General features: G+C 38.3%; 1 long non-coding RNA gene and 1 other non-coding gene across 2 annotated transcripts; one reads left to right on the forward strand and one right to left on the reverse strand.

Moving 5' to 3' along the window:
* Positions 1 to 677: 677 nt before the first annotated feature.
* LOC109168464 lies at positions 678 to 3,647 on the reverse strand. Its single transcript, XR_002052084.1, has 6 exons — positions 3,443 to 3,647; positions 2,743 to 2,806; positions 2,266 to 2,329; positions 2,041 to 2,149; positions 1,539 to 1,638; positions 678 to 1,135 (listed from the first exon to the last, which is right to left on the reverse strand). It is a non-coding gene; the product is annotated as an uncharacterized LOC109168464 (long non-coding RNA).
* Positions 3,648 to 8,514: 4,867 nt separating this feature from the next.
* On the forward strand, positions 8,515 to 8,586 carry TRNAC-GCA. The gene has a single exon. It is a non-coding gene; the product is annotated as a tRNA-Cys (tRNA).
* The last annotated feature ends 18,281 nt before the right edge of the window (positions 8,587 to 26,867 follow it).

The raw sequence follows: 26,867 nt of genomic DNA on the forward strand, positions 1-26,867 counted from the left end.
GTGCATACGATGCAAAAGGACGTTGTTTTGACTAAAAATGCGCGTCCCACTTAAAAAAAAAAAATCGGGGTTCGATTCTCGGCAATAGCATTATTGTGGATATATAGTTATGAATTTCTGGATATATAGTTATAAATTTGTGGATATATTGTTATGAATTTATGGATATTTAGTTCATTCATTGTAGATATTTACTTCATTCATTCACTGTGGATATATAGTTAAGAATTTATGGATATATAGTTATGAATTTATGGATATTTAGTTCATTCATTGTGGATATTTAGTTCATTCATTGTGGATTTTTACTTCATTCATTCACCGTGGATATATACATTGTTGGAAATCGCCATTTTTCCGACCACCAAAAAGTGGTCGGAAATAGTCAAAATTTGGTCAAAAACCCTTGTTCCGATCACTTTTCCAACCACTTTGGGGGTTCGGAAAAACCCCCGTCGGTAATTCCGACCACCACATGAAGTGGTCGGAAATAGCGGCCACAATTGTAAGCGGTTGGAAAAAGTTTGGTCAGGGAGAAAAAAACATTTTCGTAGTTTCCGACCGCCGGGTGGTCGGAACATACCGAACCTGTATGGGGATAACTTGGTGGTCGGAAAGTTATCTAAGTAAAAACAAAAAAAAAAATCATTTCAATTCTCTGGTAAGAAATTGTTCCAACCACCTCTAAAATCCCCATATTACTCATTATAACCTCATACATGTAACTGCTATGATTAATTTACATATTCTCTGTATGTGAAAGTGTTTGGCTTTCCGCGACATCCGTACAAGTAAACAACAAGCTCAACATAATAAAAACTAAAAATTGAGTAATTGACCACTTGATACTTGTGGAAGCAATGTGCAAACATTTTACAATTCTGATACTATGATGATTGATAACAAGTAATGACTGTAGTACCTCAGGAATTTGAAGCAAATCAGAACTTAAACCATTCTGATCAAGAACTCTTGGAATTAAGTGCAGCATGACTATTTTCAGCTTTTCTTCAGGTGTGTACCCAGGCAATTCAATGACTTCCATTCTGTCCAAGAGTGCAGGGGGAATGGTCGAATCTTATTTGCAGTTTCCACAAATGTGACCTTTGAAAGGTCAAATGGTGTATTTAGGTAGCTATATTTTAAATTAAAGAATCAAGACAAAGAAGCATGCATGATATATTGATATGATAAATTATTGGCACCAATTAAACAATCTTTTCCTATATATGTATGCATTAACTGAACTTTTGACATAAACTGAACTCAAAATCACATTGACAATATTTGACATTTTTTTTCTTTTTTCTGGATTTGGGATTGGAGTTCAATATTCATCCTCCTCAGAATGTACCGAAAAAGAGAAATGTGACAAGCAATATAAAAGTAATTTAAAATGCAATACATATCTAAAGGCCAACTTGAAATCACATCAAAATTTAAAAAGAACACTCAAAACACTAGAAATGGAAGGCTAGTGTTGCATAATTATCAGGATAATTATGAAAAGTAATTCAAATAAGTAAATGAAAGGATACTGGTCATTGAAGGTCTTGGTCTGTTCAGGATCAAGCCCGAACATCAGAACCTATTTTGTCAATCTGGTCTAGCAGCATGACTGGATTGGAGACACCTCCTCTATGATAAAAGAGTTATATTAACTTTTCCCCTAATGAGAAGGCTATAAAAATAAAATGAAAATAGATATACATATGGATTTTGACAAGTAATGGTGATGACATTTTTATATAACACAGCTGAGAACTAATTTTAGTTACAGTATTGAAATAAATTTCTCTTTTCCCATTGACATATCCTATTGGATCTGATTCAAAAAATATTCTAATTAATAATTTCATTAGCATGCTTTATATTTGGCATAATGTGGTCGAGGAACATCTTGTGCGATGGAAAGTAAGTACATTTGTCCTTACTCCCCAACCAGCACATACATGTGATACTATAATAAATTGCATATTCCAAAAAAGACTAAGAAACAATCAATGAAGAAATCAAAACCAGGCAATAACCATTTTTCACCTTTATTCCATCAATAAGATGGCCTGGCATGCTTCCAACATATGTCCTCCTGTTCCCTATTATATCAGCCTCATCCTTGACGCCACCCAAGGATATGCATACAAATTCTCTGCCCAAAGCAGTAGCAACCGATTAATCTGTGGCAACAAACTGTGATAAAAACCAATCAACAGAAACTAATTCCAAACTAATTCCAAGATACTCTTTTTACTGTATAAGAGTTACATGAAGCTTGGGTGGGGGACTGCATTCTGTTGCTTATTCTTCCATCGTCTTCTTCTTCTATTGGCTAAAATCAAGCAAGCAAACACACAAAAAATACTAAATTTCTTTAATGAGAGTAAAGGTATTAGATAATAGTTCAATAAAGAATTTCCTTTGACAACATAATAATGGCTGCAAAATTGATTAAAGAACATTTAGTTTTGAACTTGAAAGCAAACACAAAAATAGTATTAAGTGTCTTTGAGTTTTGAATTCAGGAAAACCGAAAACATAACAGATTCTTTAGCAGTTTGTACAAGTACTATGATGTATTCCTTAGCAAATGTTTGGTTGAAGAAAATATCCAACTTCTTTTAAAAATTTCATAGTTTTGTACCAGCACCATGCTTCAAAGCCACCTCCATGAACCAGAATAAAACATCTAAAAATAATTCATTAAGAATATGGCTGAAAGAAGATAGGTAAATCAATTAATACCTGTTAGTCTGTTACTCCTGTTACATTTTCATGGCTAGAGCCTAGTGGTAGTCATCGGAGAAGTCTACAAGCAAGCAAATACACAAAAAGTGTTTCTTTAAATGAGAGTAAAGGTATTAGATAATAGTTCAATAAAGAATTTCCTTTGACAACATAATAATGCTGAAAATTTGATTAAAGAACTTTTAGTTTGCAGTGAAAATATTCACAAACAAGTTCAAGTTGCCTGGCATATATTTACACACACATATGCATAAGTAGCCCTGGGTCAGAAACAAAACAAGCTAAGGTAGCCCTGATTTCTTAAATATAAAAATAAAAAAATAAAAAAAAAAACCTTAAAAAATACAAAGTAACTTATCTATAAAAAAACAAAAGAAAAAAAAAAGGGAGATGCCAGTATTCTAGCCAAGAATGCTGCTTCAGACCTCACAAACCAGAAATTTGATTAAATAAAACACAAATAAGATAGCTAAATAACTAATTTCAAAGCTGTGGAAGCAACTACTATGTAAAATCAACATACAAGCAACATACCACCGACCCCCTGCGACCAAGCAACCCTAAACCCTAAACCACCGACCAAGCAACCTAAGAATGAAACTCAAGCAGGAAGGAGCAGAAGAACTGTAAACTCAGTGAAGATTTTGGACAAAATTAAACATGAATTACAGCATTAGGCCTAAAACTAGAAACAAACCTTGTTATACAAAGATTCTCGAGAAGGTGTCTTTGTGCAGTTCACTGACGCCCTGCGATAATTTCCAGCAGTGGTTGTTCTACTACCGAGTGCATGGTTGCCGGTGCGTCGTCGAGTTATGGCGGAAGGATGAGCTCGTCGAGGAGGAAGATTTGGGGCCGCAGTAAGGACTGGAGGAGGGAGGAGACACAAAGGGAGAAGGCGCCACTTACTCACTTAGTGAAATTTTAGGGCTAAAATTTGGGTAAGCGCCAATTTTTTTGTTTGTTTTTTTTTTTTTCTAAAATATAAGTAAAATATAATTGTTTAAGTGTAGTTCAATATAGTTATTTAAGTGTAATGTAGTTTATAAGTACAATTCTAAAATATAATAATAGTTTTTTAAAATATTGTCGTTAAATATTGTCTACTTGAAAAAAAAAAATACATTTCAAGTATTTTATTTTATATTAAAAAAAATTACATTATTTTTTCAAATTTCAAGTATTTATAAATGTGCATTTTCTATAATTTTTATCAAGAAAAATTGTTATTATAATTATATACTAATATGATCAATTACAATTTTTTTTTTTCAAAATTTGTAATTGTTATAAAAATATTATAACTTCAACTCCTTAAAACTTTTATTCTAACTTAACAATACACAATACAGGAGCAATTGCAGGGAAGAGCTACCAAAGAAAAATTAGCCCACCTATGTTGGAGCCCCTCGACGAACCATAGGCTAACGTTAAATACTGATGCAACAAATGAACGTGGATTAATGGAATCTCGTGACGTTGAAATTCAAAGCGATGCTAAAAAGGTGGTGGATTGGATTCAAACAGACACCGACCTTCGTGGACCTATTCGAGAAATAATTGAGGAAGCCAAGCGTTGGATTGGGAGGAATTGGAGAATTTCCGTGCGTACTATCTATAGGGAGCAAAATCGGGTTGCGGATGCTTTAGCTACCTCTGGAGCGTTCCAGCAAGAAGATTCGACTATCTACAAAACATGTCACATCATTAGCGAAGAGGCTTAGCTTCATGATATAGCTCGTGTCACAAGTGCCCGTAGAGTTAGGGAGTCCAACTAGTTTTGAGTCTCCCTCGGGTATCCCCGTCCCGTTGATCCTTAAAAAAAAAAAAAACAAAAAAACAAAACACAATACAATACACGATGATATACAATACATTATGTCAATTGGATTTAGTATGTGTATCCTCCCAGCGTGTGTTATACAATGCCTTTTAGAGGCCTATTTATAGGTGTTCGAGTCCTGTTAAAAGCCGGGCTCTAAAGAGGATATTAAGAATCTAATTAAGTTTAACGAATGCTCTTCTCCCGTTATCTTCTTGGAGAACTGTTATCTTGACTGACCATTTATGGAGGCTTTAACTGCCCCAATGGTAACCAGAATACTTGACTCCCCAATCCCTACTAATGCCGACTACTAGGTCTCGATCGCCTTCTCTAGGACTCGGCGCTCTCGCTTCGTTAAAAGGGCCCCTCTTTTCTCTTGTCGACGAATCCGATTAACAGCCCAGTTCCCGGGCCCAGCCCACCTATCCGATTTTCTAGGCCCATGGTCCGTTCAAGGCCCATATCCCATCAATGAGTAAACCTAGACTACTGATACCAGATGAATGTTTCTATTCTATGATAAAAAAATACGCAATACAATACACAATGATATACAAATACATTATGTAGGATTATAAAACTCAATAGAACTATGACTGTAGAGTCTTAAGTCCGAACAAGAATAAAGCATTTAAGGAGTTGAAGTTAGAAAAAGATTTCATGTATCTATATGGAAAGAGTAACGCGGTATTATTTTTCAAAGCAAGAATAATGAGATGACTGCTACGCTATGCTAATTTGGTTGTTTATATTGAACAACACAACATGCCAACATACTATTAATAAACTCTCTACGTCGTGATCGATTGAAGAAATGCAAGTTGAAATTGAAAAAAAAAAAAAAAAAGAAAAAGAGTATGAGTGAAATAATCAATGATAAAAAAGATAAATCATGTGATCTTCATACCATTGAACCACAACAATAACAACAACCAAACCCAAAATAAATAAATAAATTCCGACCACCTTAACTTGTGGTCGGAAATTCCGACCACATTAACTTGTGGTCGGAAACAAGATCAGCTTAAAAAAATATGAACTGTTGGAAAAATTTCCGACAACCATCTAATGGTGGTCGGAACTGCCGACCACTTAGTAAAAGTGGTCGGAAATTCCGACCACTTTCCGACCTCTGCAACCCTTCGTCGAAAAAATAAAAAAAAATCAACTTTTCCGACCAATTTTTTAGGTGGTCGGAAATGAGGTCGGAAAAACACTAATTTCCAGTAGTGATAGTTATGAATTTGTGGATATATAGTTATGAATTTCTGGATATATAAAAATGTTATTGCCGAAAATCGAACCTGATTTATTCTTTAAGTTGGACGCGCATTTTTTTAACCAAAACGGTGCCGTTTTGCAACCGTATGCACCTTGCAAGGTGCATTCGGTTGCACAGCATAATTTGCGTCTTAAGTTTGACTGAGTTGAGCTTTAGCACGCAATTGGGCTTTCAAAGCCTTTTCTCTATTTAACGGCAATTTGTATCCTAGACCACGACGCGCGTTGCACTATGCGCCCAAATGCAAAACGACGTCGTTTTAATTATTTTTTTTTTTGAAATTTCCCGCCCTAGTGAATGGCAGTAGTTTTTTCTTTAAAAAAAACCCGATGTTCAAGGATGTACATAATGTTATACTAGAATACACATAATGTTATACATGAATGTACATAATTATATAACAAAATATACATACTCTTTTTAAAAGATAATACACATAATCAAACATAATACATAATAAACATAAACTTTTAACATAATACACATCAACTCTTAACATAATACACACAAATTTTCTGATTCGGATGTACATAATTGTATAAAAATAAGAGTTAATACCCAAAATCGTCCTCGACTATAGTGATTTTTCTCAATTTCGTCCTAAACGACTTTGGTGACCTAATATCGTCCCAGACTTTTGTGTTTCGCTCAATTTTGTCCTCCATTTGTTATTCCGTCAAATTGGTGTTAAATAAAGAGACAATTCAGTAATGTCAATATTGATCTCTCTTTACTTTCAACTTGTGAAGTGCGAAATTCCTCTTTCTTGTACGAATTACACCCACAATTACTCCCGGACCTACAAATCAAATTTTATATTCGCAGTTTTAGGAGTAATTCTGGGAGTAATTCGTAAAAAAAAAAAAGGATTTCGTAGTTCACATGTCTATGAGTAAAGAGATGTCAATATTAAAATTACTGAATTGTCCATTTATTTAACACCAAATGGACAGAATAACAAATGAAGGACTAAATTGAGCAAAAACACAAAAGTCTGGGACTAAATTGAGCGAAACACAAAAGTCTAGGACGATATTAGGTCACCAAAGTCGTTTAGGACGAAATTGAGAAAAACCACTATAGTCGAGGACGATTTTGGGTATTAACTCATAAAAATAATGTACATAATTGTATAAAAAATACACATAACTGTATGAACTAATACACATAACGTTGTGAACAAATACACATAACGTTGTGAACAAATACATATAATCTCAGCAACTTCCTACCGCGCCTCCCAACACTATCCCAAAACGACGTCGTTTTGGGAGGCGCGCGGCGCACAGTGCTATGTGCGCCGTGGTGTAGGATATAACGATTGCTATTTAACATATGGCCAAACACACTCTTCAATAAAATTGGGATACCCCTTTAATTTTAGGCACTAAATTATTGTCTACTTATGCTATGTATAGAAAGAAGAAATAATATAGAATTAAACAAATACTAATAGCGATATTTAATTCTTGTCAATATTTTATTGATTGAGTTCACTAGACAAGATTTTTTTTAGTGCAATTTACCTCTCTTATTTGATTTGCAAACTATTACATAGAAACGAAGTTTACTCAATACACACCCTTAGAAAGTGGTTGCGAGTTTCCCTTGTCACCCATAAATAATTACTAATGGCAAATTTTAATTTGGTAATTTAGGGAGTTTGTGTTATAATAGAAATTGATAATTTTAAAGGCAAAAACTTGTGTGAGATCGTGCCATGAGACGAGTCGGGACAAATGAAAATGTAATACTTATACTGAAAAATGTAATAATAATCCGGAATAAAGTGTTTATTACTTAAAAAGAAAAATATAATATTTTTGAGGAAAAATATATTACTTTTACATTATGATTTAAAAGTATTACATTTTTTCTTCAAAAGTATATTACATTTTCTCTTATAAGTAACAAACACTAGTAAAGGTCACTTGTCTTTTGATTTGACAAAAATACCCTTGCATAAAACAGAGTTTCACCGGAAGGACCAAAAGCGTCCAAAATATGAAAGTCTGAGAGTGTTAAGTGGCAAAAACGATAGTCTGGGACTAAATATGGAATTGTCACAAAAGATAAGGGAGATTGCTGGAATTAACTCCATTACTTGTAAGGGTAAATGTAACACTTTTGAGGAAAAATGTAATAATTTTACATTTGATTTAAAAGTATAGTAAATATCATTTTTGGTCCCTTATTGTTGTACATGAATCACATTTAATCCTTCACTATTAAAGTTTTTTAAATTAGATGCATACTTTGTAATTTATTTAATATTGTAGTCCAATTTTTCGACTAATTATTGCCTATATTTCATAATTTAAAGGTATTTTAATCATGCTATGTATATTTTATTTTCCCCTTTTATTTTTAAATCGGACTGGAAGGGGATACCCAAAGTACAAAACTAGTTTTCAACCAAGCGCCATACAGGGATGACATGCCTATCTTCATCTAATATCTGCCAAATGGGAGGGGTGTCGAGGATGGTCATCCGGTTTTGAGCAGCAGTCATTTTTGCCATAAAATCAGCCACATGGTTATGATCTCTGGAGATGAATCCAATATGCCATTCTAACCTTCTTGAGTTCCTGTCTGCAAGTCCTAAGTTGTCAGCAACATTTCCTAACTTTTCTCAACCACGATTGCATCAACAATGTCAACACGGTTCTTAGCTTAGTGGTAGAGCATTTGACTGCAGATCAAGAGGTCACTAGTTTGAATCTGGTAGAGCCCTTGTTATTATTTTACCCTTTTATTTCATTCTTCCTCTCCCTTTCTTATATTTCTTCTATTTCATACCCACTAACACTAAAGTCTTCATCATCCGACATATCCCCTGCATATTCAAAGTAAACTGTGACTATAATAATTTATTGAAAGGGGAAATAAATTTATCACAATTTTGTTTATCGTATTCGCCGACACCTTTTTTTTTTTTTTTTTTTTTTTTTCATGTCTTTTTCTGCAAAATGAAGCTAGAAGCAAAGCTACATTATGTAATCATCCAACCAGAGACCAAAAGGGAGACAACTTAACATAACAATAAAGAAAAAAATCTTCAAAAAAAAAAAAAATACAGAAAAAAAAAAAGATAAAAAAAGAGAGAAAATCATGAAAATCCATGCCAACACTGTTCGCAGGTACTAAAATTCATACTAGATTCACTACACTGCCCATATATATACAGACAGTGACAAGCAAAGAAAGCACACCCATCTCAAACACCAATTACACAATGGGTTGTACTAAATTTACTCCCTGATATAACGGGCTCTATAGGTTATTTTCTTCGCAAATTATGCTGTGCAACCGAATGCACCATGCGCATGGTGCATACGATGCAAAACGACGTCGTTTTGGTTAAAAAACGCGCGTCCCACTTAAAAAAGAAATTAGGTTCGATTCCCGACAATAGCATTTTTATATATCCATAAATTCATAACTATATATCCATAAATTCATAACTATATATCCACAAATTCATAACTATATATCCACAGTGAATGAATGAAGTAAAAATCCACAATGAATGAACTAAATATCCACAGTGAATGAATATAATAATATATACAATGATTGAACTAAATATCCACAATGAATGAACTAAATATCCATAAATTCATAACTATATATCCAGAAATTCATAACTATATATCCACAATAATGCTATTGCCGAGAATCGAACCTGATTTTTTTTTTAAAGTGGGACGCGCGTTTTTAGTCAAAATGACGTCGTTTTGCATGGTATGCACCATGCGCATGGTGCATTCGGTTGCACAGCATAACTATTCTATTTTCTTCATGTGGGCCCATGTAAAAGTGTCTACTCCAATAAGAGTAAAAATTTGGAGTAGAGAATGAGAATACATGTAGTATTTTCCTTACACAATTTACATACATCATAACAACAAACTAGGTTATATATGGTACACCCATTTCAAACACCACCCAATTAACTTACTGAATTACGGTCTTTGCGACTAAATTCTATCTTTGTATAGTAATGAGTATTTCGTAGAAGTCTCCTGTGATTGTCTTGCTTGGTAGAATCAATATATTGAAGTTTGAGATTATTTGAGATTATCTTCTTAGGTTAAAACAGAGAAATAGAAGAAAGGGAGAGGAAGAAGGAAATAAAAGGGGAAAATAAAATATAAATAGAATGATTAAAATATATACTCTTTAAATTATGAAATTCTGGTAATAATCGGCCAGAAAATTGAAGACAGTCTCACACAAATGTCATCCAAGATTAAATAGGTTTATCCATTAGCTATTATAAAAAGTTAATTAATAATTATTTATATTAAATTTTAAGCAAGTCAAACATCTAATAATAATCAAATAAACTAAAATTAATTGATAAACTAAATATGTTATCAATCATGATTAAAATAAACATGACAACCTTCATCCTCTATCACTCTCAATTATCTTATTAATTGTATATAGAATTCAAAACAAATATTACATTTTTTAAGTAAAATGATCTCAGACAAAAACTTCTATTAAAAAAAAAAATTATATCTTTCACTCTTTGTTTCAAAGTGGCATGTGATGGTGTTGACGTTAGATGTTGGGAATCATTGACGTTTAAGGCACAATATAATAAAATATCCCATTCTTTCTTTGTCAAATAAGGTAGCTGTCTTATCCCTACATCTAATCATTACGTGCCTTTTTCTTTTTTTTTTCTTTAATATATAAAACCGTATGGTAATTAATATATGTAGAAACTATACATTTCACCTCATATATCACCATAAATTTTATATTAATAGGACGTCCACCGTAATAAAAACAATAGTAAAAATTAACCGGCTTGTAGGCATCATTCGAACTGTGATTTTTATTATTATTATTTTTTTAATACTGTGGATAATGTTTGATTAATCGTCATGTGGATAAGGATGATGATAAACAAAATTAAAATGTCATTATGATGTTGTAAAATATTTGCACTTGCATTATAACTTAAGATATATATATATATATATATATATATATATATATATATATATATATATATATATAAGAGAGCGGATACTGTGTCTAGGTAAAAGATGTGATTGAATGATAATCGTTGATCTCGCTAAAAAGGACGGTCCATATTGAACACAACTAAAAAAAAAAAGTGGTGGCTATTTGGTCTTTTTGCGTTTAGGTCAAAGTTAAGGTGCGTGGTTTTCCTTCTTAATGTGCGTGATTTCTGTGCTTAAGGTGCGTCGTGATTACAGTATATTTCTCAAACAAATGATACCCGGAGTATATGGTTATCGATCCACAGGGAAGTGGGGTATTAAGCACTAGCTACTAATTTATTCACGAGAAGCTAATCCTAACGAAAGACATGATTGAACACTGGCAAAAACTAAATAAAAGAACACGTATGCAAGTTTGTGGAAACAATTTAGAAAGAGTGAGATTCATGGGATTTAAGTATTTAATCACTTAGTGTCCATCCTAAAAACAATATTAGAATCCGGGTTTAACAAGTGTGAGAATGCAAAGGTGGTATAGAGTTATTCCCGTAAACTCTAACCTAAGTGAATATTCGTTCTCGCGATATAAACACACAACAATGAAAGAACAAGCATTCATAATAATCCCTAATTACTATCATTTCCCGATGTGCAATAATCAAGAATTAAGCTCCATAACATATCTGTCATCTCCCAAGGTGCAACAGTTAAGTACAATTGTGTGTGCCCTAAATTATGCTCATCTCCCGTTGTGACATAAACAAAGCGATGAAGCAAGTAATTTGGGCCCTAAACTATTAGCAACAACAATATGAATCACAATTGCAACACAAGTATAAACCCAAATAATAATATATTAAAGCATTAAAGAACTAGGCACATAGGTTCATAAATACTTTTACCCAAGAATCTCTAAGAAAACTTAGCTACACATTGCTAAGATGGAATATATAACAATAATTAAGAGTTTACAAATAATCAAAAGAGTACAACAATTAAACGAAGCGATTCTCCCAAATCTCCTTAGCTTGCTCCTTGCTTCCCAAGACAATTTTGTGACTCTCAATTCTCTTATTTCTTGTTTCCAAAACTGAGCATAATCTTCTATAGGGGTTGGGGAAGGTGTCCTTTTTATAGTGGAACCAAGCTGGGGCGAAATAGAAATTTTCTGCGCAATTTTTGGAAGCTGCCGATTTGCTGAACCTGCGTCGAGACCAGGCTCGACGCATTGAGCCTGGGCGCCCAGCCTACTAGAACATATTATAAATATTCGACGCGTCGAACTTGGCGTCAGAAACCAGCGTGCCCACTGTCCATTCTCGACACGTCGAGTCTCCTGTACTCGCACATCTCGACCACTTCAGCTCCAAACTCGTCCTAGAACTTCCCTTGCTTTTGAACTTGACCTACAATGGTTCGTAAACATTAACAAACACCGTAAAACATTCAAAACAAGTGTAAATCATATCTAATTGATAAAACAAGGGAACATGCAATTAATATAACATTTTCATGAACTAAATGTAACACCCCCTTTTTCTAAAATCTAAATCCCAAATAATTAAACTTAAACAAGGTAAATAAGCAAGGCTTAGATAACGAAAAACCATTCAATCGATTAACTAAGGGTGTCACCGCCACAGTCACCACTCACGATGATTGCACAAGCTACAAAACAGTTTACTAACTAGAGTCAAGTTCTACTGTAACACCCCTAATTTTTAAAACATTTAAAGCTTATGAAATAAAATCGAATCTATCATTAATTATCCAAATAGAGAAGAACTAAGCATAAGAGTCGGGATGCTATGCCACATCCAAGCTTTAGAACTTAGATGCACAGGCTAACTAACTAAACAGAACTTAATTCGAATTCAATATCCAAAATACAAGTCAAGGCAAGCAGGCCATCTACCAAGACTAAAACTATCTAAGCTAAGTCCTTGCATCCATCTAGCGCACTCCGAAGCTACTGATCTGTACCTGAAAAACATATGGTGTAACAACCGTCAGCGAATAATGCTAAGTAACACACTCCCACCCGTTGAATACAATAAGTATAAGTATAAAAAATCATTTTGAGGCTGGAATACATATATAACCCTAAGCAACGCTAACTTTAAAACCAATTAAGATCAAGACTCAATAACCACAAGTTGACTATATAAAGATACTAGCATGCATCCTAAGCTCGCACGATAAGATATTAACAAAGCTCAATAACAACAAACAACGGCAACAAGGGGCTCAACAACAGTCAACCACAACAAGCACTCAATAGAGAGTACATCCATCATCCAACCTTATACCAAGTTCAAACCTTTACTCCTCTCCATCCTTATTTCAGCTCCAACTGGTACCTCCAGGTCACCTTTATAACACCTCCCTTATTCCTCTAGAGCACACCTCCCTTATTCCTCTAGAGCACGCATGCCCCCCATCGACATACCGCCAACAAATCCACCGATCTAATAGCACCGCAGTACCATTAACACATGATCTGTGCCTATAGCACAATAATCAAGGGGTCTTGCCTATAACACAAAGACATGACACCGTAGCACTTAAAACTTGATCCATGCCTTTAGCAAGCAAATCAAGGGTGGTCTGTGCCTATAGCACAATGACCGAGCACTCGTTGTGCTAACCGCCCACAAATCATTTCCACCAATCACATCACATTTCCCATCATGGAAAAATCCATCACAACAACCGGTGCACCGTGATACCAATGAGCAACAACACTCAATCAACAACGATAATCAAAGCTCAACAACAACAATAACCACAACGCACACAACTCGTAAAACGGTACTCAGAAACATCACACGAGACTCATAAACACCAAACGGGGCACGAGGAAACAGTAAATGGGGTAAAACGGCACCCCGCCCCACCCGTACCAGCAGGTGGTACGGCGGGTGGTCAACTACCCGCCGACGGGCGGCACTGTACCAGCGGGTGGTTGTCCACCCGCTGGTACGGTAGGCGGTACCCGGCGGGTGGTCAGGTGGGAGTTCGTCCCCCCCCCCCCCCACCGACCCCCCGCTGGTACGAAGGTAACTTGGCATTTTTCCCTTTTGGGAATTCATCAAACAAACCCGAAATCAAGTCCAAACACATCCCAAAACATATCAACAATAATATGGACCCGAACATCAAGAATTAAACCAAGAACCACCACAATTACACCCTAAACACAATCCCTAAACATGTCAAGACACGAGACTAAACACATAACGGTCCAAGAGCATAAAAAACCTCTATATCATCAAGAAATCCATATGAAAAGCCCTAAAAACAAGCCCTAACCTTGAATCAACACCCGAGCATGCGTAAACTCACCCTAGAACATCAAGAACATCACAACAACAAGATTTACAATATAAATCGTAAGGACAAGCTCTAAACATAATTAAATACAAGAACATACCAAGACCACACAGGGCCACCAAAAATATCAAGAATAACAATAATCCATATCACAAATTCCTAAAGACAAGCTCTAACAAAGCACAAATAAAAAATCATACATTCAACCGTTCAACTGAGCCAATCAATAAAAGATAGCAAGGAAAATAGGTTTTGTAAGAAATGGGTTACCTCTTAGCCTTAACTAATCCTCCCTTGGCTATTAAGGTTCTTTTCCAAGATTTCCCTCCGATTGATTTCCCTAGGCTTGGGGGTGGGAAATTCCTCTTGGCAGGTTTCTTGGGTGATTCGTGTCTATGAGAGGTGAGAGAGGTTCTAAATGCTTTCTAATCCCTATTTATAAGTTTAAGAAATCGTATTTGGAATCTGAGTGGTAAGGCCCACTTTCTTTATCCTTAATAGGCTTAAGGCTCTAGTTCAGGCAAGGGTTCACGATTCATTGTGGACCATATTAATTAATTAAGGGAACTCTAACCAAATTAAATCCTTTTTAACTAGTCATTAACGGGATTAATTCAATAATTAATCCGAATTTGAAGGTCGTAATACGGGGTGTTACACCCTCCCCCTTCCTCTTTACAGGAAGCTTCGTCCCCGAAGCTTAGACGTAACGAGACTTATCCTAACTACATGTTTTAAGGTTTAGACTAGGGTACCTTGGGTGAACAGGTTGGGGTAGCGTTCTCTCATTGCAATTTCAAGCTCCTAAGTTGCTTCTTCGGTCTCATGGTTGGACCAAAGGACTTTGACCATCTTCACGGTGTTCCTGCGGGTTTCGCTCGTCTTCGTATCAAGGATCCTCACGGGTATTTTTTCATAGGACAAGGTTTTATCCAGGCAGACTACTTCCGGTTGGAAGACATGCGTCACGTCGTGCACGTATTTCTTTAGTTGCGACACGTGGAATACAGTGTGTACTCGGTCTAGTTCGACTGGCAATGCGAGGCTGTATGCCAGATTCCCAATCCTTTCTAAGATTTCGTAGGGACCGATAAATCTAGGGATTAGTTTCCCTTTCTTTCCAAACCTCATTACTCCTTGTGTGGGTGAGATCTTCAAGAAAACATTTTCTCCCACTTGAAATTCGGCCGGTTTTCTTCCCAAATCGGCGTAGGACTTTTGGCGGTCCTACGCTGCCTTCATTTTCTCTTGGATGCACTTGACCTTTGCGATGGTGCATTGTAAGTATTCGGGCCCAGGAGTCGTTCGATTAGCCATGTCTTCCCAGCATAAGGGGGTCCTACACTTTTGACCATACAAAGCCTCGTAGGGTGCCATACGAATACTCGCGTGGTAGCTATTGTTGTCGGAGAATTCAATCAAATCCAAGTGTTCTTCCCATGATCCCTGGAAGTCTAACATGCATGCCCTCAACATGTCTTCTAGGGTTTGGATTGTTCTCTCAGTCTGTCCGTTGGTTGTGGGGTGGAAAGCGGTGCTTAGTTTTAGTCTTGTCCCCAAAGCTGTTTGTAAAGATTTCCAAAACTAGGATAGGAACCTGGAATCCCTATCCGAGACAATATCTCATGGGACCCCGTGGTACTTGACCACCTGACTTATATAAGCCTTGGCTAATTGGTTCATCGTCCAAGTCTCCTTCATGGCGATGAATCGTGCGGTCTTGCTTAGCTGGTCTATAATTACCCTTATCTTGTCCTTTCCCGTCAGGGTCACGGGTAAACCTCCCACGAAATCCATGGAAATGGAGTCCCACTTCCCTTGGGGTATTTCTAGTGGTTGTACGAGTCCCTTGGGTTTACACCTTTCAGCCTTAACCCTCTGCCAGTTCAGGCACTTATTCACAAAGCTTGCTACTTCCCTTTTCATGTTAGGCCACCAAAACTGTTTCTTCACTTCTTTGTACAGTTTTTCACCCCCAGGGTGCACCGAGTATGGTGAACTGTGCCCCTCTTCTAGGATTCGTTTCTTCAGATATGCATATGATGTGGACACACACCACCTTCCTTTATAGCGAAGGTACCGTCGTCAAATAGTTCGTGACGCGCCAAGCCCTAATTTCATTAATTTGGGGTCTTGCTGCTGGCTATCTTTGATTTCCTCAAACAACGTGGGCACGACCCTCATGCTAAATAGTTGAATCTCGGCCTCCACTTGACCTTTCTCTACCACCTCCAATCCCAACCTCTGAAAATCCCTATATAATTCATCCGCCAATACCCAAGTGGTGTTGAGGGAGTGGTTCATTTTCTTGCTGAGCGCATCTGCTACTACGTTAGCCTTTCCCTCGTGGTATTGTATATCTAAATCGTAGTCCTTTATGAGTTCCAACCACCGTCGCTATCGCATGTTTAAGTCCTTTTGGGTGAATATGTACTTCAAGCTTTCGTGATCCGTGTACACCCTACATTGCACCCCGTACAAATAGTGCTTCCAGATTTTTAGAACAAGTACTACTGCTGCCAATTCCAAGTCATGGGTGGGGTAATTCTCCTCGTGCGTCTTGAGTTGCGTAGATGCGTAAGCGATCACCTTACCGTTTTGCATTAACACGCAACCCAGTCCTTTCTTTGAAGCATCACTATAAACTTCAAACCCTTCTAGTCCCGATGGCAGTGCTAACACTGGGGCTGTAGTCAATTTCTCTTTTAGTCATTGGAAAGCCAGGTCGCAACTCGCGTCCCACTGGAAAGGGATTTCCTTTTTCATGAGACTCATCATGGGTTGAGCTATCCTTGCGAAATCAGGTACGAATCTTCGATAATATCCAGCCAACCCGAGGAAGCTTCTAACTTCTGAAATTGAAGTAGGTGGGGACCACTCCTTTACCGCTTGGATTTTCGTTAGGTCTACCATAATCCCCTCCTTGGTTATTACGTGGCCCAGGAATGCTACACTGTCCTTCCAGAATTTACACTTGGAGAGTTTGGCATACAACTGCTTTTCTCTTAGCGTTTGTAATATGGTTCAGAGATGTTTCTCATGTTCCTCCTTGTTTCGAGAGTTGACCAAGATGTCGTCAATGAACACAATCACGAAGTCATCCAAGTAGTGGCGAAATACGCGGTTCATGAGGTCCATGAATACTGCTGGGGCGTCGGTCAATCCGAAGGGCATTACCGTGAACTCGTAGTGACCGTAGTGAGTTCGGAAGGCGGTTTTATAGATGTCCTGATCGACTACCTTTATTTGATGATATCCGGACCTCAAGTCAATTTTCGAAAACACACCTGCTCTTTTGAGTTGGTCAAACAAATCATCTATTCGGGGGAGGGGATATTTGTTCTTCACTGTAACTTGATTTAATTCCTTATAGTCAATGCGCATCTGCATGCTCCCATATTTCTTCTTAACGAATAGCACTGGGGTTTCCCATGGTGAGGTGTTAGGGCAGATGTAGCCTTTATCTAACAAGTCTTGTAATTGAGTCTTCAATTCTTGCATCTCTTTTGGTGTCATTCTGTAAGGTGTCTTTGATATGGGTGCGGTGCCTGGCACTAGGTCCACGGTGAACTCCACTTCCCTAGGTGGTGGTATCCCAGTAATCTTTTCGGGGAAAACATCTGTGAATTCGCTTACCACCGGGATTGACTGCAGTTCGTCACCCTTGACATTTAAATCCTCGATGGTGCACAGAAAAACCTCACATCCTTTAGTTAAGTATTTCTTAATCTTCATCATGGTTACCAACTTAACTTCCGGATCTTTGGCGGAGCCGCGGTAAGATACCCGCCTCCTATTTGGCCCTTTCAAAATTATCTTTTGTTCGTCGCACAGGATTTGGGCTTTGAATTTCCCTAGCCAATCCATCCCTAGGATTACTTGTATACCGTCTAGCCGAAACTGAATCAAGTTGCTAGGGAATTCCACTCCGCCTATGGTGAACATCACGTCCTTGAACATACGGTCACATTTCAATACTTCGCCTGACGCCACTTTGACCCTTAATTATACCCCTGTGCCTGTCGTCAAATCAAGCCTGGTTGCGAATTCGACTGCTATGAACGAATTGGTGGCTCCTGAGTCAAATAGCACTATGGCGGGAATGGAGTGCACTAGGAACGTCCCAGTTACCACGTCACTGTCTCCGATTCTGGCTTTACTCATGGCGAGAATCCTTCCTTGAGCGATTCTTGTTTTATCTTTCGAGACCTGAGCCATTGACATTTCCTGGCCTTGAGCGGAAACGGCCCTGGCTGTCCTTAATTTCTTAGGAGGGGTCATCGGGCTCCCCTCGACCTTTCTCTTGTGTGCCTCGGGAATTCCCCTAGGAGCATTTTGTATTCGATAGAGCTCGACCGCCTTGGTGTAGGCTTCGTTGAGTGTTCTGGGTTTATACATGGTCAAGACTTTCCTACCGTTGAAGTTGAGCCCTGTAACGAATTTCTCCAGTTTGGTTGCTTCCGTAGGAACTAATTCATACGCGAGACACGCCAACTCCAGGAATCTTTTATGATATTCCATCACCATGGTGCTTCCCTATTTTAGATGAAGGAATTCTTCATACATGGCTGCTCGTACATGAGGGGGGTAAAAGTGTTCCCGTAGTTTGGTTTTCAAGGCTTGCCAATTAAAACCCGATTCCTGCCTATATATTGGTCCTTCTTGCGCCCACCACAAGTCGGCCTCGTGCCTGAGGTAGAACGATGCCGATCTAACTTGAAACTCCACTGGAAAATCCATTACTTCGAAAATCTTGTCAAACGTTCGAATCCATTCTTCGAGTATCGCGGGGTTCTCTTCCCCGGCGAAGGAAGGGGGATTGTGGCTCATTATTCGGTGAACCACGTCATGATCTCCGTTTAGTGGGGACCGATCATTGCTAGTCACGATGGCGTGGTTCAGAGTCTGGATGATCTGGGTCAACTGTTGTAGGTTCTGAGTCAACGTGTCGTGAGTGGGTGTCCCATGGTTTGGCGGTAGTGCCATCCTAGTTTCTACAGAGTTAACATCGGTCTTAGACGCAAGTTAGGGGTCCACACCCTCACCTTGGTGCCAAAAGAGAGTTAAATAAAAAGGGCAAGCATAAAAAATTTACGGAAAGCGATAAATAAACTCACAGCCTCACCGCGCGTCCTAGAATTCTTAAGTCCTAAATGTTTAAGCACCTAGAGTTTCCACTTATTGTCCTAGAGTCTTGTCTTAAAGGTCTTATCCTAGGGTCGAACTTAGGCTCTGATACCAACTGTAACACCCCTAATTTTTAAAACATTTAAAGCTTATGAAATAAAGGCGAATCTATCATTAATTACCCAAACAGAGCAGAACTAAGCATAAGAGTCGGGGTGCTATGCCACAAACAAGCTTGAGAACTTTTTTTTTTCCTTTGATAGCTACTGGCTCTATTACATTGTAGTATCTGTTCATATACTTTCTCAACTTACTGAAACACAAAGAACCAATAACGCCTCCACTGAGGCTTGAACTCATAATCTTCTAAATAGAAGTCCAACCCGGGTACCATTAGACCACATAGTCCTGGTAACTAAACAGAACTTAATTTGAATTCAATATCCAAAATACAAGTCAAGGCACGCATGCCATCTACCAAGACTAAAACTATCTAAGCTAAGTCCTTGCATCCATCTAGCGCACTCCGAAACCACTGATCTGTACCTGAAAAACATATGGTGTAACAACTGTCAGCGAATAATGCTGAGTAACCCACTCCCACCCGTTGAATACAATAAGTATAAGTATAGGAAATCGTTTTGAGACTGGAATACATATATAACCCTAAGCAACGCTAACTTTAAAACCAAGATCAAGACTCAATAACCACAAGTTGACTCCATAAAGATACTAACATACATCACTAGCTCGCACGATAAGATAATAACAAAGCTCAATAACAACAAACAACGGCAACAAGGGGCTCAACAACAGTCAACCACAACAAGCACTCAACAGAGAGTACATCAATCATCTAACCTTATACCAAGTTCCAACCTTTACTCCTCTCCATCCTTATTTCAGCTCCAACATGTACCTACAGGCCACCCTTATAATGCCTCCCTTATCCCTCCAAAGCACGCATGTCCCCCACCGACATACCACCAACAAATCCACCGATCTAATAGCACCGCAGTACCATTAACACATGATCTGTGCCTATAGCACAATAATCAAGGGGTGTTGCCTATAGCAAAAAGACATGGCACCGCAGGCTTAAAACTTGATCCATGCCTTTAGCAAGAAATCAAGGGTGGTATGTGCCTATAGCACAATGACCGAGCACTCGTTGTGCTAACCGCAAACAAATCATTTCCACCATTCACATCACATTTCCCATCATGGACAAATCCATCACAACAACCGGTGCACCGTGATAACAACGAGCAACAACACTCAATCAACAACGATAATCAAAGCACAACAACAACAACATAACCACGACGCACACAACTCGTAAAACGGTACTCAGAAAAATCACACGAGACTCATAAACACCAAACGGGGCAAAACAAGGCACGGGGAAACAGGAAACGGGATAAAACAACACCCCGCCCCGCCCGTACCAGCAGGTGGTACGACAAGTGGTCAACCACCCGCCGGCGGGCGGCACTGTACCAATGGGTACATGGCGGGTGCTCGTCCACCCGCCGTCCACCCGCTGGTACGGTGGGCGGTACCCGGCGGGTGGTCAGGTGGGGGTTTGTCCCCCCCACCGACCCCCCGCTGGTACGAAGGTAACTTGGCATTTTTCCCTTTCGGGAATTCATCAATTAAACCCGAAATCAAGTCCAAACACATCCCAAAACATATCAACAACAATATGGACTCGAACAACAAGAATTAAACCAAGAACCACCACAATTACACCCTAAACACAATCCCTAAACATCCCAAGACTCGAGACTAAACACATAACGGTCCAAGAACCTCAATATCATCAAGAAATCCATATGAAAAGCCCTAAGAACAACCCTAACCTTGAATCAACACCCGAGAATGCGTAAACCCACCCTAGAACATCAAGAACATCACAACAACAAGATTTACAATATAAACTGTAAGGAGAAACTATAAACATAATTAAATACAAGAACATACCAAGACTACACAGGGCCACCAAGAATATCAAGAATAACAATAATCCATATCACAAATTCCTAAAGACAAGCTCTAACTACGCACAAATACAAAATCATACATTCAACCGCTCAACGGAGCCAATCAATAAAAGATAGCAAGGAAAATAAGTTTTGTAAGACATGGGTTACCTCTTAGCCTTAACTAATCATCCCTTGGCTATTAAGGTTCTTTTCCAAGATTTCTCTCCGGTTGATTTCCCTAGGCTTGGTGGTGGGGAATTCCTCTGGCCAGGTTTCTTGGGCGATTCGTGTCTATGAGAGATGAGAGAGGTTCTAAATGCTTTCTAATCCCTATTTATAAGTTTAAGAAATCCTATTTGGAATCTGAGTGGTAAGGCCCACTTTCTTTATGCTTAACAGGCCTAAGGCTCTAGTTCATGCAAGGGTTCACGATCCATTGTGGACCACATTAATTAATTAAGGAAACTCTAACCAAATTAAATCATTTTTAACTATTCGTTAACGGGATTAATTCAATAATTAATCCAGATTTGAAGGCCGTAGCACGGGGTGTTACATCTACAAACGACATTAACTTGGGGAACAAACCCCGGAGTCCACGCACCAACAATAGATCGGTTTAACAACATCTAACATCAGTTCAACTAAGGTAGTGACTAAACTAGTAACTACCACCTCATAACAACGCACTAACTACCACGTGCGCTCTCAAACACTGGGCCCACCTGAAAGGGGTTATAAAAGAAGTAGGAAAATAAACCCGTTAGCAAATTAATGCTAAGTATAAAGCCACTCAACCCTGTAAAGTACTATAGATATAGATTGGAAAACATTTCTCATTCACACGCAATCTCAAGTATGAATATAATCAATTGCAACACTTAGTCAACAGTCTCAATAAATACTCATAAACACTTCTATATGCTTGCAACCTACAACTCATATAAACATGCTTTTCTCATATACTCAACTTAAACACATTCTCATGCTATAAACAGATATCTTCAAACAGCTCATTATGTAATACTCAAACTCAAACTGGTAGGTAATAGGTAACTGAAACTCAACAAGCAAGATCATGTTCTCATGCCAACTCTTAAATAACAATAAAACTTCACTTCTCAAAATTCTCTAAATGCAACTCATGCTAAGTCATGCAACAAGATATGACATGATGTTTTAAATATAGATATACTCTCGCTCTTTATATAAAAAGAACATTTTCTGGGGAGGTTTCTATTGAGTCACTTGCTCACTTTTCTCTTCTTTCCTTCTTTTTTGCTTTCTTTCTGTATTCGTGGGCGAGGTAGGAAATTCACGAATCGTGAGCGAACCTATCCAGGCTCGACATCTAGCCGGCCTAATAGTCAATCTCGCCCACAGAACCATCCTCTTGGTTCTTATATAATCTCTGTGGAATCAGGTATCGTACTTGTCAGTGTGTACATCTCCTAACCAGGATTCCAAGCCCGGCGGGTAGTATCCAACCTAGCAACTCGGGAATATCGACCAAGTTACTTCATAAATATCTGTCGATCCTCTGTGACCGTTTCTTTCCTTTCTCAAACTTCTTTCTTTATCTTTTCTTCTGAAAGGACCTAGTCCTAACGGGCCTCCAAAACAAGTTTTCCTCACAATAGATAGCATATATATATTTCATGAAACTTCTTTTCTCATGCAATAAACTCTATAATATGCAAGCTTTGCAATGCACATAAATCTTAAACAACTTTTCTTTCTCACATTTTGAAAATCAAATTATCATGCGATCTTCTCAATGCAAATAGATAGAGATTTTCCAAAATAGATATAGGTTTTTGAAATAGAACTTAGGCTTCACTTAGAGCCCTCAATGCACTTTAATCTTTGAAATGTGCCAAAATACTCATTCACTGTGAATACGGAAATATGCACTGTTTCATTCCAAAATCTCAACAACTTAGCAAATCTTCTCAACAAATACTAACAAGTATTAAACATGTTTCTCAATCAATCATATACTCAAATGCTATAAATTCCTTTGCTGATTCAAGTTCACAGACAACAAATACAGTGCATTCATCTTTTAATCCTTTTATCTGTTAACATGTTTTCTAGTTCAAAATCAAACGAAAACAACTTCTACTAGCGCATCGTAACGAGCCCGAGTGTCCGAGCCTCAAGGGCCCACGAATCCCTGTCCGAACGACACATAGCTGAGTCATAGAAGGCCCGACCAGTACCATTTTTGGCATGGCGGAGTGTAATACCCCCTAAAAACCAAGCTATTTAAAGCCTTAAAACATGCAGATAACTTAAACCAAAACACCAAACACAGCGGAAGACTGGAAGGTAAGATATATATAAAACGAGGGAACGGGGTTCTATGCCACGCTCACCCAAGGGTGAATGCACAGGCTAAATCTGCATTGTTTAAATCTACAACCATCCAACAGAGTTCTATGTCTATACTGGCTCACAGGCCACAAAACACAAAGGGGAAACTATGCTAGCAGGCACTAGACCGCGCACTCGTCTAAGCATCACCTGAAAGAAGCATATAAAACATGGGACGACGCCCGGTCAGTGAATAATGCTGGTAACCCACCAATACATGTGAAATATCATACATAGATAAGATATGAGTTGTAAAGCCATTTTCGAAACGGAATACATATATACATAAGTCCAAAACCAAGAGTAGTAGTCAACACATGACTCAACACTCTCAACAAGAACACGAGAACACATCCCAAGACTACAAAGAACAACAACGACTCTCAAGAAGTCTCAAGGTATAATCTATCATCACACAATAGATTAATACCCGACATGCATAACTCAAAGGAATAAGACACAACAAACGACAACACATGCCTTTGTGACTACACACGTCACAAGAAGAGAACTCACAACAACGGCTACACAAGCCCTCGTGACATCACCCATCACGAGTTGATATGCCTTCCTTATGCCCGGTTCCAACCTTATGGCTACCCCCAACCTTGTATCTTCTTCCAACCATTACCTCCGGACCCCTGTACTTCTTAGTCTAACCTTTTCCCTCCTGGGACCGTCGTCCCCCACCAACGACCACCAACGAGACCACCAATTTCATAGTACACGAGGGTACCGATCACACACGGCAACATATGCCCTGGATAACACATGTTATCCCAGAAATAAACACGTGAACCTTACATAAAGGGCACAGCTCCATAATCACGTCATGGCCACCACGAGGACCACTGCAATACCTTGGTGACTAGTGTCCCATACCACTAAGTGCAATCCAGGTAAGGCCACACACACATCACACCTCAACAGGAATCAATCAACGGATCACAACGAAGATATGAAACCATACTCAATCAAGGAATGGATCACAGTCTAACAACAACAACGATGAATAACACAAGTTATCATCAACCAGTAGGAAGGTACAAACAACACACATGCTAGCATTTAAACACCGAACTAGCATGCTTAACAAACGGGTAAACCAAACGTAGTTCCGAAGAACACACAAGACCCATCACGGTTCAACGAAACACAATGTTGAACACTTAGCACGATTCAAGACACCAAAACCTACATGGATTCCTACCATATAGTTCTAGACATACGAAACATCAAGAAGACACTCAAATAGTTCCACAAAAGAACATCGGGAAGACAAAAGACCAAATACCGAGTCAAAAGAATCACGGGGAACAAATCCCGATCAAACACCAAAGTGTTCCCCGCGGGTGGACCCACGGGTAGGCTCCCACCCGTGGTTCCGCCCGCGAGTAGACTACTCACCGGCCATATGTTCCCCGCGGGTGGGCGGCGGGTGGAGCTCTACCCGTCGTTCCGCCCGCGGGTACATACCTGTGCCCAAAATAATCCCTTCGGGGATTTTCAACTCCAAGCTCAAATTCAAGTCCAAAACATGCCAAATCTCACCAAATACAACAAAATGACTTGAATCAAAGGAATAGCCAAGCAATGGCATACAAGAACCCTAAACACAAGCTCTAGATATGCATTTTCACAAGACAATGCATAAACACTCACATTTCATAGCAAAACACATGTAGAATCTAAGCAAAATAGATTTTGTAGAGCATGGGTTACCTCTTGTAGACCAAAAACCTTCACTTAACACCTCACCAAGCTCCTATCAAAGCTCACCTTCCAAACCCACTTCAAGAACATACCAAAAGATCATAAAGATCCTATCTTTAAGAAAAGACACCTAAGAGAACACTAAAAACACAAGATGAACATGGATATTACCCTCCTAGATGCCCAAATGTATGAAAGGTAGAATCTTGGAGACAACTCTTGAAGTCTTGACAAAGCTTCAACTTGGCTTGGAAGAAAAGCTATCCACCTTTTTAGAGAGAAGATGGAGCTAGGATTTTGGAAAGTGTAAGGATAGAATAAGGTGTTCTCACTAGGTTAGGTTACAATACTAACACAAGGTGAAATGTCAAGAATACCCTTACTAACATGGAAAGGTGTAAGGAACAAGGGAACTCCTTATAAAGCTCAAGGTACAACTTTGACTATGGGGTTGACTAGTCAATTACTAGTCCCCGACTATTAAATTTCAGGAATTTAAGGAATTAAATTACAAATTGAAATAGGATTAATTACTTAATTAATCCCTTAACAGAATTTGGATTTCGGGGTGTCACATGGAGCTTGGTGACGGGGCTTGTGAAGCCCCGCCAAGCGGCGGCCCTGGGCAACGGATCCACCTGAGATCCGTTCCCATGGTCCGTCTCTTCACGGCTCTAGCTAGTGGACCTTGCCTATGTCCATTGGCTAGGTCCGTGAGGTCTTCTAGTGCACAGACAGTGTGCACTAGAACCTTCTTCTTCACCAACAAACAACATAGAGCATCAAAATACACTTCCAAACCTCAATAAATCAATCATAACACATCAACAACACACAAATAGCTCATCAACCAGTATTTTCTAGCATCTCTAAACATCTATCTCAAATTTCTAGTATTTAACAGAGCCAAAAATTTAGTTTGGAAATCCATGGTTTATACCTTGTGTTTTGCCTCCTCTTGTGTGGATCCCCATTTCCTCTCTATCTCATATATTACCTCCTTCACCACCTATTCTCCTCAAACAAACAAACACATACAAAGTTTAAGAAAGACTCAGAGATTTGGGAGGCAAGAAGGGATGATCTTAAGAGATGAAATGAAATGGATGGATGAGATGAAAGCAATAATACTCACTGTAATCTTTCTTCTTCTTCTACAGAGCTTAGAATTTTGGAGTGGAGAGGCCAAAGAGAGGATCAGAGAATGAATGAAATAGTGTTGTTTAAATAGGGGTCCAAAACCCTAGGTTGCAAATGATTGGTTGGTGAGGGTAGAAGGGTAAATTGCTTGATCAAAATATCAGACATTTGTTTTGGCTTGTAGAATCATCAGGGTCCATCATATAACATAGACCAAGGTCTTAAAAATAATTTTATACAACTTTGGGGTCAAAATAGATTTTTTATAAGATAACTTCTAATTAAAACATTTGGTTCAGGTTTCACTCAGCGTGAAAATAAATATTTTGGAATTTTATAAAAATAGAATTTAGGAAAAT

Source organism: Ipomoea nil, unplaced genomic scaffold (genome assembly GCF_001879475.1).
Source record: "Ipomoea nil cultivar Tokyo-kokei standard unplaced genomic scaffold, Asagao_1.1 scaffold3199, whole genome shotgun sequence".
In the NCBI taxonomy this organism is placed as follows: Eukaryota; Viridiplantae; Streptophyta; class Magnoliopsida; order Solanales; family Convolvulaceae; genus Ipomoea; species Ipomoea nil.